The sequence below is a fragment of the Rhinolophus sinicus genome, linkage group LG10 (genome assembly GCF_036562045.2).
Source record: "Rhinolophus sinicus isolate RSC01 linkage group LG10, ASM3656204v1, whole genome shotgun sequence".
NCBI classification, from domain to species: domain Eukaryota; kingdom Metazoa; phylum Chordata; class Mammalia; order Chiroptera; family Rhinolophidae; genus Rhinolophus; species Rhinolophus sinicus.
Genome location: NC_133759.1, coordinates 7,491,053 through 7,503,856, shown reverse-complemented (window position 1 = coordinate 7,503,856; position 12,804 = coordinate 7,491,053). Strand labels below are relative to the sequence as shown.

The 12,804-nt window shown below is 43.0% G+C and overlaps 1 protein-coding gene across 7 annotated transcripts in view; it reads right to left on the bottom strand.

Moving 5' to 3' along the window:
• MAP4 (microtubule associated protein 4) overlaps positions 1-5,769 on the bottom strand; it is a 151,361-nt gene extending 145,592 nt beyond the window's left edge. For 6 of the 7 annotated variants that reach the window (XM_074312421.1, XM_074312423.1, XM_074312430.1 and 3 more), the window contains exon 1: positions 5,618-5,750. The gene's annotated coding sequence lies outside the window, so the exon portion shown is untranslated. Of the gene's footprint in view, positions 1-5,617 lie in introns of all 7 variants that reach the window. The other variant, XM_019723965.2, reaches the window with a different exon arrangement.
• Between the last annotated feature and the right edge of the window lie 7,035 nt (positions 5,770-12,804).

Genomic DNA, 12,804 nt, shown 5'->3' with positions numbered 1-12,804 from the left:
AGGTAAAATATTTTAATTACAATTTTGCATACAAACTATACCAGAAAATCAGATCCAAAAATCTCTTGGAAATACTAAAGTCATAAAAGTCAGAAATAAGGAGAAAATAAAGCATAAAGTTTTGTTTCTAATTGCATACTACTAAGATCTGATTTTGGCACTCTCTAGGTGAATATTTTCTTAACCATTCAAATAAAAACATAGGAAAAAACATACCAAAAAAAATATCAGTTATGGACGTGGTAAGGATAACCAAGGTAATAGAATCAGGATTCCAAAAGTCCCTTTTGGAATAATGGACAGAAAGAAAATAGGAGTGTAAAAAAGTCCACCACACAGGTTCAGAAAGCCAACCAATCAAAGACAAAGACCTTGCGACAACATGGATGGACCTAGAGGTTATTATGCTTAGTGAAATAAGACTCAGACTAAGAAAGACAAATACCACATTATCTCCTTTATATGTGGAATCTAAAGAACAAAATAAACGAACAAACAAAACAGAAACAGACCCACAGACACAGAAAACAAACTGATGGTTACTAGATGGAAGGAAGGTTGGCGGGGGAGGCTGGGTAAGAAAGGTGAAGGAATTAAAAAGTACAAATTAATAGTTACTGGAGAGTCACAGGGATACAAATTACAGTATGGGGAATCAGTCAATAGTATTGTAAAAACTACGTATGGTGTCAGATGGGTAATAGAATTATTGGGGGGAAATCACTTCATAAGCTATGTAAATGTCTAACCACTATGCTATACACCTGAAACTAACATAAAATAATATTGAATGTCAACTATAATTTTAAAAAATAGTCAGGGATGTGTAGTGCAGCATGAGGAATATAGTCAATAGTGTTCTAATAACTATGTACAGTATTGGGTGGGTAGTAGACTTGTTGGGGTGATCACTTGGTGAGTTATGTAAATGTCTGATCACCATGTTCTTCAGTACGCCTGAAATTGATTAAAAAATAATCATTAAGTACTTTTAACAAAAGAAATAAAAAGTCCCTCTGTTTTAGAAATATACATTGAAATATTTATAGGTGAAACTATATGAAGTCTGGGATTTGCTCCTAAGAAATAAGGGCAACAGGAGGCTATAGATTAAACAAGATTATCTATGAGTTGATCACTGAATCTGAGAGGAGATTCTTTATTCTAGTCTCTCTACTTTTGTATTGAAATTTTTCATAATAAAAGACTTAAAATGTCAAAAAAGAGTAAATAAATCAGATTTCAAGAAAAAAAAAGACTTGGGTTAATGGCATTTCTAGAGAAAATACCTAGAGGTGAGCTTATACAGGACAAATATAAACTAACACTGAAAAGTGGATATTGAAAGAAAAAGAACCTAAAATATTCTAAAGCAGCACTGATAAAAACTAAGTGGTAAGCTCCCCAAGGGCAGGCGTCATTTAAATTCCTAATCATTTCACTTTCAGGGCCTAACACAGTATCTGAATCAGACCATACCTGACAAACTGTACCATGTCTCCAGGATGATGCCCCACATAGTACTGTTCCCCGAAAATAAGACCTAGCCAGACAATCAGCTTTAATGCATCTTTTGGAGCAAAAATTAATATAAGACCCGGTCTTATCTAACATAATATAAAATAAGACCGGGTCTTATATTAATTTTTGCTCCAAAGGACGCATTAGAGCTGATTGTCCGGCTAGGTCTTCTTTTCGGGGAAACATGGTAAAAGGTTTGGAAAGCACATTTCACAAGAGGTAGCTGGGAGAAAAGAACTGTTTAGTCTGGAAAAGAAAAACCTTAGTTGGGAGAGAAAACTGTCATTGAATAGCTGTGGAGTGGAGATTAATTGTAGACAGCAAAATTAGAACCAGTGAACAGAAGCTGCAGGGAGGCAGGTATGAGATCATTATCAGGGAAGTGTTCCTAAAATGACAAATTCGCAAACCTGGAATTAACAGCCACCAGCTGTGAAGTCCCTGTCTTGGGGAAACTTGCATAGAGGGCTGGAGTAATCACTGTATTGTGTGAAAAAATGCACTAAATTATCTCTAAGATCTCTTCCAATTCTATGATTCTACAATAAAGAAGTCCAGAAAAGGAATTATTCTTGCTCACAACACTGCCAAAGTTTAAAAAAAAAAATCTAAAAACCAAGAACTTCTTTATTAAAACAAGCAATCCCACCGAGAAGAGACAGTTTGACTTTTTAGTCATGATATTTGATATGAAGAGGCTGCTTTGCTTGAGATCAAGCATAGCACTGGGAGTGAGAATAGGTCAATTCCAGCTACAGTCACTTCCTGTTTGGCCAGGAGCAAATGATTTCACCTCTCCACTTGAGGTGAAAAATAGTAATTGAAAATACCAATGTTATAGATGTATAATTTAAATTAGTTAACAACTAATCTCCAAAATGCTTTGGAAATTTATGGGGCAATTGAAACTACATTCCCCCACTTTTTACACATATACTAGGGTTTAACAGCTAAGTAAATCTATTATAAATAACAAGAGTCACATTTCTCACTGTCAGAGAAAGAAGTTACTAATAAGCAAGAAGAATGCTAGAATGAACTGTGGTGCTGGATTAGAGTCACAGAAACCAGTATGAACTCATGTTTATTTTTATATACAGATAGATACTGAAATAAACAGACATGTGTGTCTACCTGGGTCAGTATACATACGTGTATCTCCTAGCTCTGTTCCCTAAGAGGACCTAGAAGCAGCAAACCCCAGCGGCAATGGGTACATCCAGTTCATTCAGAAACCAGATCTTGGTTTCTAAATATTTTTCCCCAATAAAAGAAACCAGGGCTCCTTGCAGAAACGGATGATGCTAGGGCTGGGGTAGGGAAAATAGAAGATGAGACAAGCATCTTGTAGCACCAGAAAGTAAAAGAGCTCCCTCCCACCCCAAAAAAAGGACATGTCAAAAGAACATCGGTGCCAATTGACCAAAGCTGGAAAAATTTGAGCAACAAATTATATAGTATTGAATTACAACCCAAAGGAAAAAATATTCAGGAATCCATACTAGTATAAATGACTGAATAAATAATGGAGGAAAGGTACAACTCTTCCTTGAAGAAGGATTCCGAATAACAAATGGAGGAGGAATGAGGGAATTAGAACATCACCACTAGAATAACACACTAGTAATTGTTGCTACAGACAAGTTTCACTAATGAATGCTAAAGTTAGTGGATGGCAGACTTGAAGGAAAAATCAGATCTTTGTATAGCCTCAAAGACTCTCCCCCAAAGTATAATACATATATATATACACACACACACACACACATACATATATATATATATATATATAAATTATTTACTATGGTTGATTTTAACAACGCTCACAAATTCTTTGATATTTGTCCCTTCAAGAAGTGAAGCTTAATTCTCTTCCCATGGAGTGTGGGCTTGACTTGGTGACTCATTTCTAGCTTCTAACAAAATAAGGAAACAGAAAAATCGTCACTTTAGTGAAACCAGGCAGACACTACCTTAAATCAAGTTAACACCAGTAATAAGATATGTTGATATTATGTATCCCCTGATATGAGATATGATGTGTCAAGGACATAACATCTCTACAGTGTTCTTCCCTAAAATGTAGAACCTCAGGCTAATCATGAGAAAACATCAGAAAACCCAAATTCAGGAACATTCTACAAATTACTGATCACTACTCTTCAAAGGTGCCCAGAAACAAAGGAGGAAGCCTAGCCAGTGGATAATTAATTCCAGTTGTGTACATGGCACTTAATACTTTCAATGTCAATAAAATTGGTATCCGGTTTATCAGTCTCTGAGGGAGGGGTGTTACTTTACATGAACAAATTCTCAAGAGCTTGATCACTCCTGGGTGAACCAAAACTTTCCAGTGTCTGAATTACTGCATAGGGTCAGAGACACCTTGGTGTGGATGCCACTTCTTCTACTTAACTGAGTGACCTCCTGTCAGTCTCAATTTCCACATCTGTAAATAAATACAGACAACTAGTACTTGGAAGATGGCGAGTGCTCAAAAAGGGACAGCTTTATTATTTTTAAGCTAAATTTGAAAAGAAGAGTATAATGGAGGTTAAAACATTTTATTTGAAAGGAAGGAGTAGGGACCATCAAACAACATCAAAGTAAAAACAACCCCTGAAGAGAGATGCCCCGCTCTACAGAACTAAGAGCAAAGTTTAAAAGTTCCAAGTCAAGTACCTGCTGCACTGTAGGAATGGAGTCTCTTGCTTAGCAACTCGAATGTTGTCTACCAAACACCCAGCCTGTAATAGTGAGAGCATGACAACTGTTCACTCTAAATCCATGTGCTCAGCTTGGATTCAGGGCTGATTTACAAAAATAGCTGCTGCCGCTGCCGCTGCCGCTCTTTCAATCTCTTTCAGCTGATGACTGGGCAGTGTTACCCTATAGGCCTACAGCAGCTGTATTCCCTCACCACACCCATTTCTCTGCCGACCCAGCCCAGCAGACAGCACCCCCCACCCCCATCTCTGCAGCGTACTATTCTCCCTCTTCCTGGGCTGAGTGAGCAAATCACAAGCACAAATATCCCCTGATGCAATGCCACAACCATCCCTGGGAAAGAGCAGAAGCAGTTGCCAAAAGCGCAGCAGCAGGAAAATGGGCGGGAGACACACACAGAGCAAGAAAGACTGCAATGCTATGCAACCGGCGAGAGAATCGAGAGGCCCTGGGGAGCAATACTGTAACTGGACCAGAGGAGGGGAAGGAGAAAAGGGGGTTTCCAGGAGAAAACTGGGTAATAGTAATCTTCCCGAGAAGCACGTTTCACCCTCAGTCTGGGTCCTAAAACACAAACCTTAGCGTAACCACTGCTTCCTCCCAAAAGCAGCAAATGCACTTAATTTACAGGTTCCTGGATGGAAGCAAAACCCCAACATTCCCCCACGGGGTAATCTCACTAAAGAAGAGTTCACACAACACACGAGCGGAGGACCTGGTCCATGTGCTAAATCACAATCTCGCTTCTGAGTAACGTTTCCAACTGCCCCTCCTGGCCCCTGGCCCCATCCCCACCCTTACTGCGACACCTTCGCGCACCAGCAGCCAGACACATGCTTAGTCCCCAACCAGTGCCAGGGGCCGACGCAGGCAGAAAGAGAGCCCAGGTCAGGCCGGGGTTCTCCAGACCACCCCTCAGCCCCTCCCATAACCCTTGACTAGACACCCTCTCCAAGGCTCACCTCAGCCCCACCTCAACTGACCCCCAAAAGCCTCACAGAACGACCTTTGCGTCCTCCGACGTCCCCGAGCCCCACCCAGACTGCAGCCGACCCCTCGCTCTTCGGGTTCAACCCCATCACGAGCCCGAGGCACGCCTTTCGGACCCACCACTCCAGGCCCCCGAAAATGAACCCCTCATGCCGCCCGGCCGGGCGGGCCCCAGATTGCGCCTTGAAGACTCGAAACATCACGCCCGCAGGCCCCCTGCCCGGCCATCCCCGCGTCCCGCAGGCCGGTGGCCACCGCCCTTCCCCGCCTCAGACGGCCCCTGAGGGGTCCCGGACGACTGCGGTGCCAGGTTCGGGCAGCCCCCGGGACAAGGAGGAGGCCGCCCCTCGGATCGGGCCCCGCCTGCCGCCGCACTTACCCGCCGCCGCCGCGCCGGAGCCAGAGCCAGAGGGAGCCTGGAGAGGGCCGGGAGGAGCCGGGAGGCAGCGAGCGAACCCGAGGGGCGGGACGCAGGGAGGTGGCCGCTTCCTCGTCGCCCTCTTGAGGGCCGGAGCGTGGGAGGGGCGCCGCCGCCGCCTATCCCGCGGGCGCCGCTGCTCCGACCAATAAACGCGGCGAGGGGTGGGCAGAGGGCGGCGGCGGACCAATGGGCGCCGGCCCCGCCGCCTCGACCTTGCCGCGGTAGCAGCGCGAGCTGAGGGCCGTTGGGGGCGAGGTACGCATGGGGGACTGAGTCCTGTCCCCCGGCTGCTAATGTAGGAGCGGCTGGCGGGCGGGCGGACCCACCACCCGGCTGCTCTGTGACAGTCGTCGCTTCCTCTTAGAACTTGGGTGCCTGCAACGAGGAGGATGCGGGCGGCCAGGAACACGAAGCCAGGGCCGGGTCTCCCCGCTAGCCGGGCCTGTGAGCTCTGTGATGTAACCTGGGAGGGGCGCGGGGCGGGGCCTACAGCGCCCGCCAGCTGGTCGCTGGAAGGAACCGTAGGGGGACTAGGGTGTGGCTGGGGGGAGCCTTTCCAGAGCTGCCCTGCCACTAGTCACCAGTGACGTGGCTGGTCCAAGATGAGATGTGCTTAATGTAGAATACATACCAAATTTCCGAGACTTAATACCAAAAATATACAAAATACCACAATTTTATATTGATCATGTTGGATAATTGATTACAAAATTGAGTACAGTTTTGGATATATTTGGTTAAATAAAATATACTTAAGATAATTTCATATTTCGTTTTGCTTTTTAAAATGTGGCCACTAGAAAACTGAAAATGACTATTTGGTTCACATTGTATTTCTGCTGTATAGCCCTGATCCAGAATGAAAAATGATAGCTTACACCTCTTGAGTGCTTACTACGTTCCAGGCTCTCTTATAAGTATGTGACACCTAATAACTCATTTAATCCTCATAACAATCCCATATGGTTAGTATTGATGTCTTCATTCTAATTTTACAGGCGAGGAAACAAACAGCAGTTTAGTAACTTACCTAATGTCAGAAAGCCAGTAATCTGCAGAGTGTGGCTTTAAATCAGGCAGCCAGGTGTTAGGGCCACATATTCAACCTCTAGAGCAGGCTGATTGTCTGAAAGAACACTGGACTTAGTTGAAAGCCCTGGTTTGAGGTCTGGCTCTGCTGCTTTCTAGCTGTGTAACCTTAGGAAGTTAAGCTTCAGTCCCCTTATTTATAAACATGAGATAATACAGTCACCAACCTCTGTCATAGTCACTGTTAGGGTGACCTAGAGATAGTATACTGAGGTAGTTAAACTTGGACTCTGGACCTAGACTCCCTGTGTACAAATCTGCGCACTGATACTTAAAAGTTATGTGAGCTTATGAAAGATATTTAATCTCTCTGTACCTCAGTTTCCTCAACTGTAAAATGGATAATAATGGTACCTACCTCATTAGGGTTGTTATGTGAATCAAATGTGTTAAAATACATAAAGTGCTGGGCGGCCGGTTAGCTCAGTTGGTTAGAGCGCAATACTCATAACACCCAGGTCGCCAATTCGATTCCCACGTGGGGCAGTGAGCTGTGCCCTCCACAACTAGACTGAAAAAAACGACTTGACTTGGAGCTGATAGGTCCTGGAAAAACATACTCCACAATTTAAAACAATGTTTTTGTAAAGTGCTTAGGTTGGTGCCTATTAATAATATTAATAATGTTAATAATATTAATTAACTAATACCCAGACTCCAAAGTAGAGTCTACCATTGCAAGCTTGAATTCATTCATCCAACAGATGTTGACTGAGTATCTGCACATCAGAAAGGGCCACACGGGAACACTTGGATGAAGATGAATAAAATAGATTTCCTGTCCTGGTGAATTAGCATTTCTTCACACCAAAACCCACAGATTCTGTCTAGGCATGAACTTAACTGTTGTAGGAAAACACATAGGTGGGAGCTAAACAAAAAGTTACATTGGTCCTTCCTGCTGCCTGGAGTAGCCTGCCCCAAAGCCTGTCCCAGGCTTCATAAATGGAATTGGCTTTGAGCTCCTTGCAAGTCATATGACTAGGGAAATTCAAAAATGTTGGAATCCTCCATTCCCCAATAGAGTCACCATGTTACATGTATCCCAAGCTAGACACCTAGGAGTCAGTCTCTATTATTCCCTTCTTTCTCCCCTCTCAGGCCTACCAGATGCTGCTGCTGCCTCAGAAATGTTTTCATCAGCACTGATGCTCTTCTGGGTCAGTCTCTTTTCCCTGTAAACTGCCACAGCTACCTCCAAGCCCTCCCTCCGCCCCTACTTCAGTCCAAGTGTCACAACTTCGGCACCACCCCCTCCAATTCATACACATCCTCCTGCACCCCTTATACACCTCTCTATTACAACACCCCCCACATACATGGTAATTATTTGTGTGAATGTGGATCTGCCCTAATAGATAGTTTCTCGATGTGCAGGTTCATTCTGTTTCCCCACCTCCAGTAGGAAAGAACATTCCTTCGTGCTCCATAGTAACCAGGGTGGAAAACATAAATCCCAGCATCTCAGGGTTAGAAAGGATCTTAGCACACATCCAGTCTCATGTGTAAGGATATATTCTTGAGGCTCTATAAGTTCACAATAAGACATCTTAAGAGTTATCCAAAAAGAAAGGTTATCCAATATATTTATGATCCATGAAAAGCATGCTATTTATTCATCCAAATTTTGACCAAAATGTTGGGCAGCACACAGACATGAGCAGAGCCCAGTGGCTTACCATTAGAAACTTCCCTCTGGTTTTAACATAAACTTCTTCAGTGGCTTTCCATTGCATTAAAATCCTGAGAATGGCTTTCAAGACTCTCTCTCTCTGTCTCTCTCTCTCTCCCTCTTCCCTCATCATCTGCCTTATTTCTCACTGTGCCCAGCATCACCTGCCTTCTTTGTATCTTGAATTTTCCGCTCTCAGGACCTTCCTCATGCTATTTCCTCTGCCTATCCTAATGTGTAGGTAATATGATTTTCTGCATACAAAATTTGGGAAGATCTACAAATTATTAGAATTAATAATACAGTTCAGCTAGATTACTGGATACAAAATTAATATACAGAAAGGAAGAGCATTCCTGTATACCACTGATCAATTACAAAAGGTGATAGAAAAAAAATCTCAAACAACAAAAGAACAAGACAAACAAATGAGAAACAGAAACTCATAGACACAGACAATAGTTTAGTGGTTACCAGAGGGTAAGGGGGGTGGGGGTGGGGGGTGGGAGATGAAGGTAAGGGGGATCAAATATATGGTGATGGAAGGAGAACTGACTCTGGGTGATGAACACACAATGGGATTTATAGATGATGTAATACAGAATTGTACACCTGAAATCTATGTAATTTTACTAACAATTGTCACCCCAATAAATTTAATTTTAAAAAAAAAATCTCATTCACTACAATGAAACAGTAAAATCAATATGGTACCTAGGAATAAACCCAACAATAGGGTTGTAAGACTCCTATAAAAAGAATATTTTTTTAAATTATGAAACTTTACAACTTCGAGAAGAAAGTATAGGGAGGTATCTTGATGCTTTCAAGGTAGGAATCTCTGGTTGAACTTACCTGGTACCAATAGCTTGTCAAATAAATACACAATTTTTACATACCAATTTTTGTCATAATGTATGATGTTTATGTTAGAATTCCATGAGGAGAGGAAAATATAATTACATGGTTTAGAACTTGAATAGGGTAGGGTCATAGAATTTGAGTCAGAAGGGTTTTTGGGGGTCACTTGGCCCAAACCTTTTTCAGATGAGGTGAGACACATTGAAGACCCACAAAAAAGTAGCAGAAGCCATACTTGAACTCATATTCTGACTCTCAGGAGGGTGTTTGTCACATCCACTCCTTTCATCTTTAAAATGGCGTAGCACAGTGATGCGGCAAATGTTATAGACTAACAACTCAAAAGCCCCTGCTACCTCCTACTTTGGTGACTGGACATTTAAAACACCCACTTGCCCAGACTCCTTTGCAGTTGGGATGGCTATGTGTCTCACCAGATGAAGCTTGCAGGTAAACTTTTATAAAAAAAAAAAATCTCAGCTGCATTTCTTCCACCTCCCTGGAATATGGACACAATGCCTCGAAGTGAAGCAGCCATCTTAAGACAATAGGACAAAAGCCATGAGCTGAGGGTGAACAGTAGAAAAATAGGTGGAGACTAAGTCCTTAACATCCTCCAGCAGCTACATTAATCTTTGACTGCCCACATCTGGACTTCCTATAAAGTGAGAAAAGTAATCCTTGTATCTTAAAGCCATCATTAGTCAATAAATCTCCATTGGTGTAAGCCACCATTAGTCTTTGTTATTTGCGAAATGCAGTCCCACCTTGTAAATGGAGTAAAAGCCCTAGACTACAAATTGAGGAGCCCCATTACAATCCCAGCTCTGCCAGGAACAAGTTGTGTGGCCTTGGGCAAGCCATTTTCCATCCCTGGGCCTCAGGTTCCTCATCTCTACCCGGGGAAGTAGAACAAGATGGTCTCTTCACCGCTTGCTTTCTGTGCTCTCACTCACCGTGCACACTGTGTAGCATGCAGTATGGGACTTCCTTGCCCTCGAAACAAGACTACTTCTTTCAAAGCTCACTAAGTGTTTCCTTGTTCCTGTGACCTCAGGACTAATTGCAAGGGCCTGTCCCTTTTGAGTGGATGTGATAAAACACGTACCTTTGGGGCTTCCCTAAACGTGAGGTCTCCCTCTCTAAGTCCCCGTCCTCTCTTCCTTTGGTTAGTTTCACTTACATACCCTTAGAGAGCACAAAGTGGTTCTACTCTAAAATTGATGGAACTCTGTGCCCACCTCTGCCTAACCCGCTGTGTAATTTCTCCTCTAGGGGCCTCAAATCCATTATTGTGAAATGAGAGGTTTGCAGACCTTCAAAGGGCCCTTCACACCCTGGGCATTCTCGACTCAGTTACACCATTTGAATTTCATCTTACTTTGGGATAGTGTGACCCGGTTTCTAAGTGCTTTCCTCTCTGGTATTGCAGGTTAGGCTTTCTGTAACTCTGACATAGGCAGGGCTAATATTATCATCCCTGTTTTGAAGTTAAGGACACAGATCCAGGCGTGTGGAGCAATATGCCCCAAATCACACAACTACCGTGTTTCCCCAAAAATAAGACCTAAGTGGAAAATAAGCCTAGCATGATTTTTCAGGATGACATCCCCTGAACATATGCCCTAACGCGTCTTTTGGAGCAAAAATTAATATAAGACCTGGTCTTATTTTCAGGGAAACACGGTAGTAATTGGTAGATCTGGGACTGGAAACCACATCTTTGATTCCTTGTTCAGTGCCCTTTGCACTACACCTTGATCTATCTGTCTCTCTCTCTCTCTCTCTCTCTCTCTCTCTCTCTCTCTCCCCTCTCTTTCTTTTTTCTCTCCAGAATCCACTTCCTGGCTACAAGTCATAACTGCTCTCAGCTGTGACATCAAGACTGCTCACTGTAATGCCCTTAGTTCCAGGCACTTAGCAGGCTCAGCAGATACCTGGCTTTGCCCCAGTTCTTCTTCCATCCTCCATTCTGAGACTTCAGTCCCAATAAAGTCTCCTAGTTTCTTCTCAACTCTAACTCCAAGCATCATATGCCATCTAGAGCTCCACTGGGGATCTCAACATTGCGAACCAGAACCCAGCCCATGTGCTTGAGACAACTCTCACTTTGGTGCTCCATCCAACCTCTCGTTTGACATCTGAAGTCCCTAAAGCGATGAGACACGGTCAGAGAAGATGCAAACTGCAAGGCCTTTGAGATTTTCCAGTCCAAAGGCCAAGCAGAAATTGTAAATGAGGAAGCTGATGAGTCATACTAATATAAAAGAGTGGGGTGGGCGCTGTGAGGAGCAGGGGGGCACAACTCCAGCCAATTGTTGCCAGTTGCTGGAAATGTGGGCCCAGGGTGGTCAGAGAAGATGGAGCCACGTTTTTATGTGCAGTAGCCTGGTTGTTGAGTGTCAGCCACTAATTAAACATTTTTTAAAACACTGCAAGGGCCGAATACACCAGTGACTCTTGGCATGCCAAGGTCCAAACACTTCACCCCACAGATAAAGAGGCCAGCATCCTGCAGCACATCAGCAGGAGAGAGGGAGGAGGACCCAAACCTCAGATCTTCCGTTCACAGCTCCCCTTTAGTCACTCAGAAGCTGGAACTTTGTCCTATTCCACAAGCCTCTAGTGAGTGCCTGCTCTAGGAAAGATGTTGTGAGAGGAGACAAAGATGAAGGGATTCTTTTAAAAGATGCCCACCTTAGTTCCTTGTCATTCCTTTACGTCATTTGGAATCAAACATTTAGCAGGTTGGGACAAACTAACTTATATTTAGGAGGGAGCTGCATGTGTTCTTAGAATTTCTGTGGGCACAATCCACACGGACTGAGTTAGGATTCAGGGGACTTTGCAGGGGAGTATTTTCTAAACTTTTTATTTGGAAATAATTTCAAACTTATTAAAAAGTTACAATAAAAAATAGTACATAGAACTCTCATATACCCTTTACCAAGATTCACCTCTTTTAAACATTTTGCCCATTTTCTTTTGTGCTACATACACATACCACACACAAATATTTTTGGAGCCATTTGAGTGTCGATCTCATACATTATGGTTTTTTAACCCTTCTGTGTGTATTTCCAATAATAAGGACATTTCTTATAACCACAACACAGCTATCAACCTCAGTAAATTTAACATTGACCCAAGAGTTCTATCTTACCTACCATCCATATGCCAGTTTTGTCAATTGACCCAATAATGTCCCTTGGAGCATTCTGTTTTCTCCTCCAGAATAGGATCCAGTCCAGGGTCAGAAATCACATTTGGTTGTTATATCTCTGTAGTTTCCATTAATGAAACATTTTCACAGCCTTTTTGTGGGGGTGTATGTGTATGCGTGTGTTTTAGAACATTAACATTTCTGACAAATACAGGTCACATTCTTTTTTTCACTAGAATGTGTCTCATTTCAGGTGTCTGATGTTTTCTCATGGTTAGACTCAGGTTATGTGTCCCAATCTGGAATACCACATAAGTGAGGGCATGTCCTCAGAACATCGTATCAGGAAGCATGTGGTTA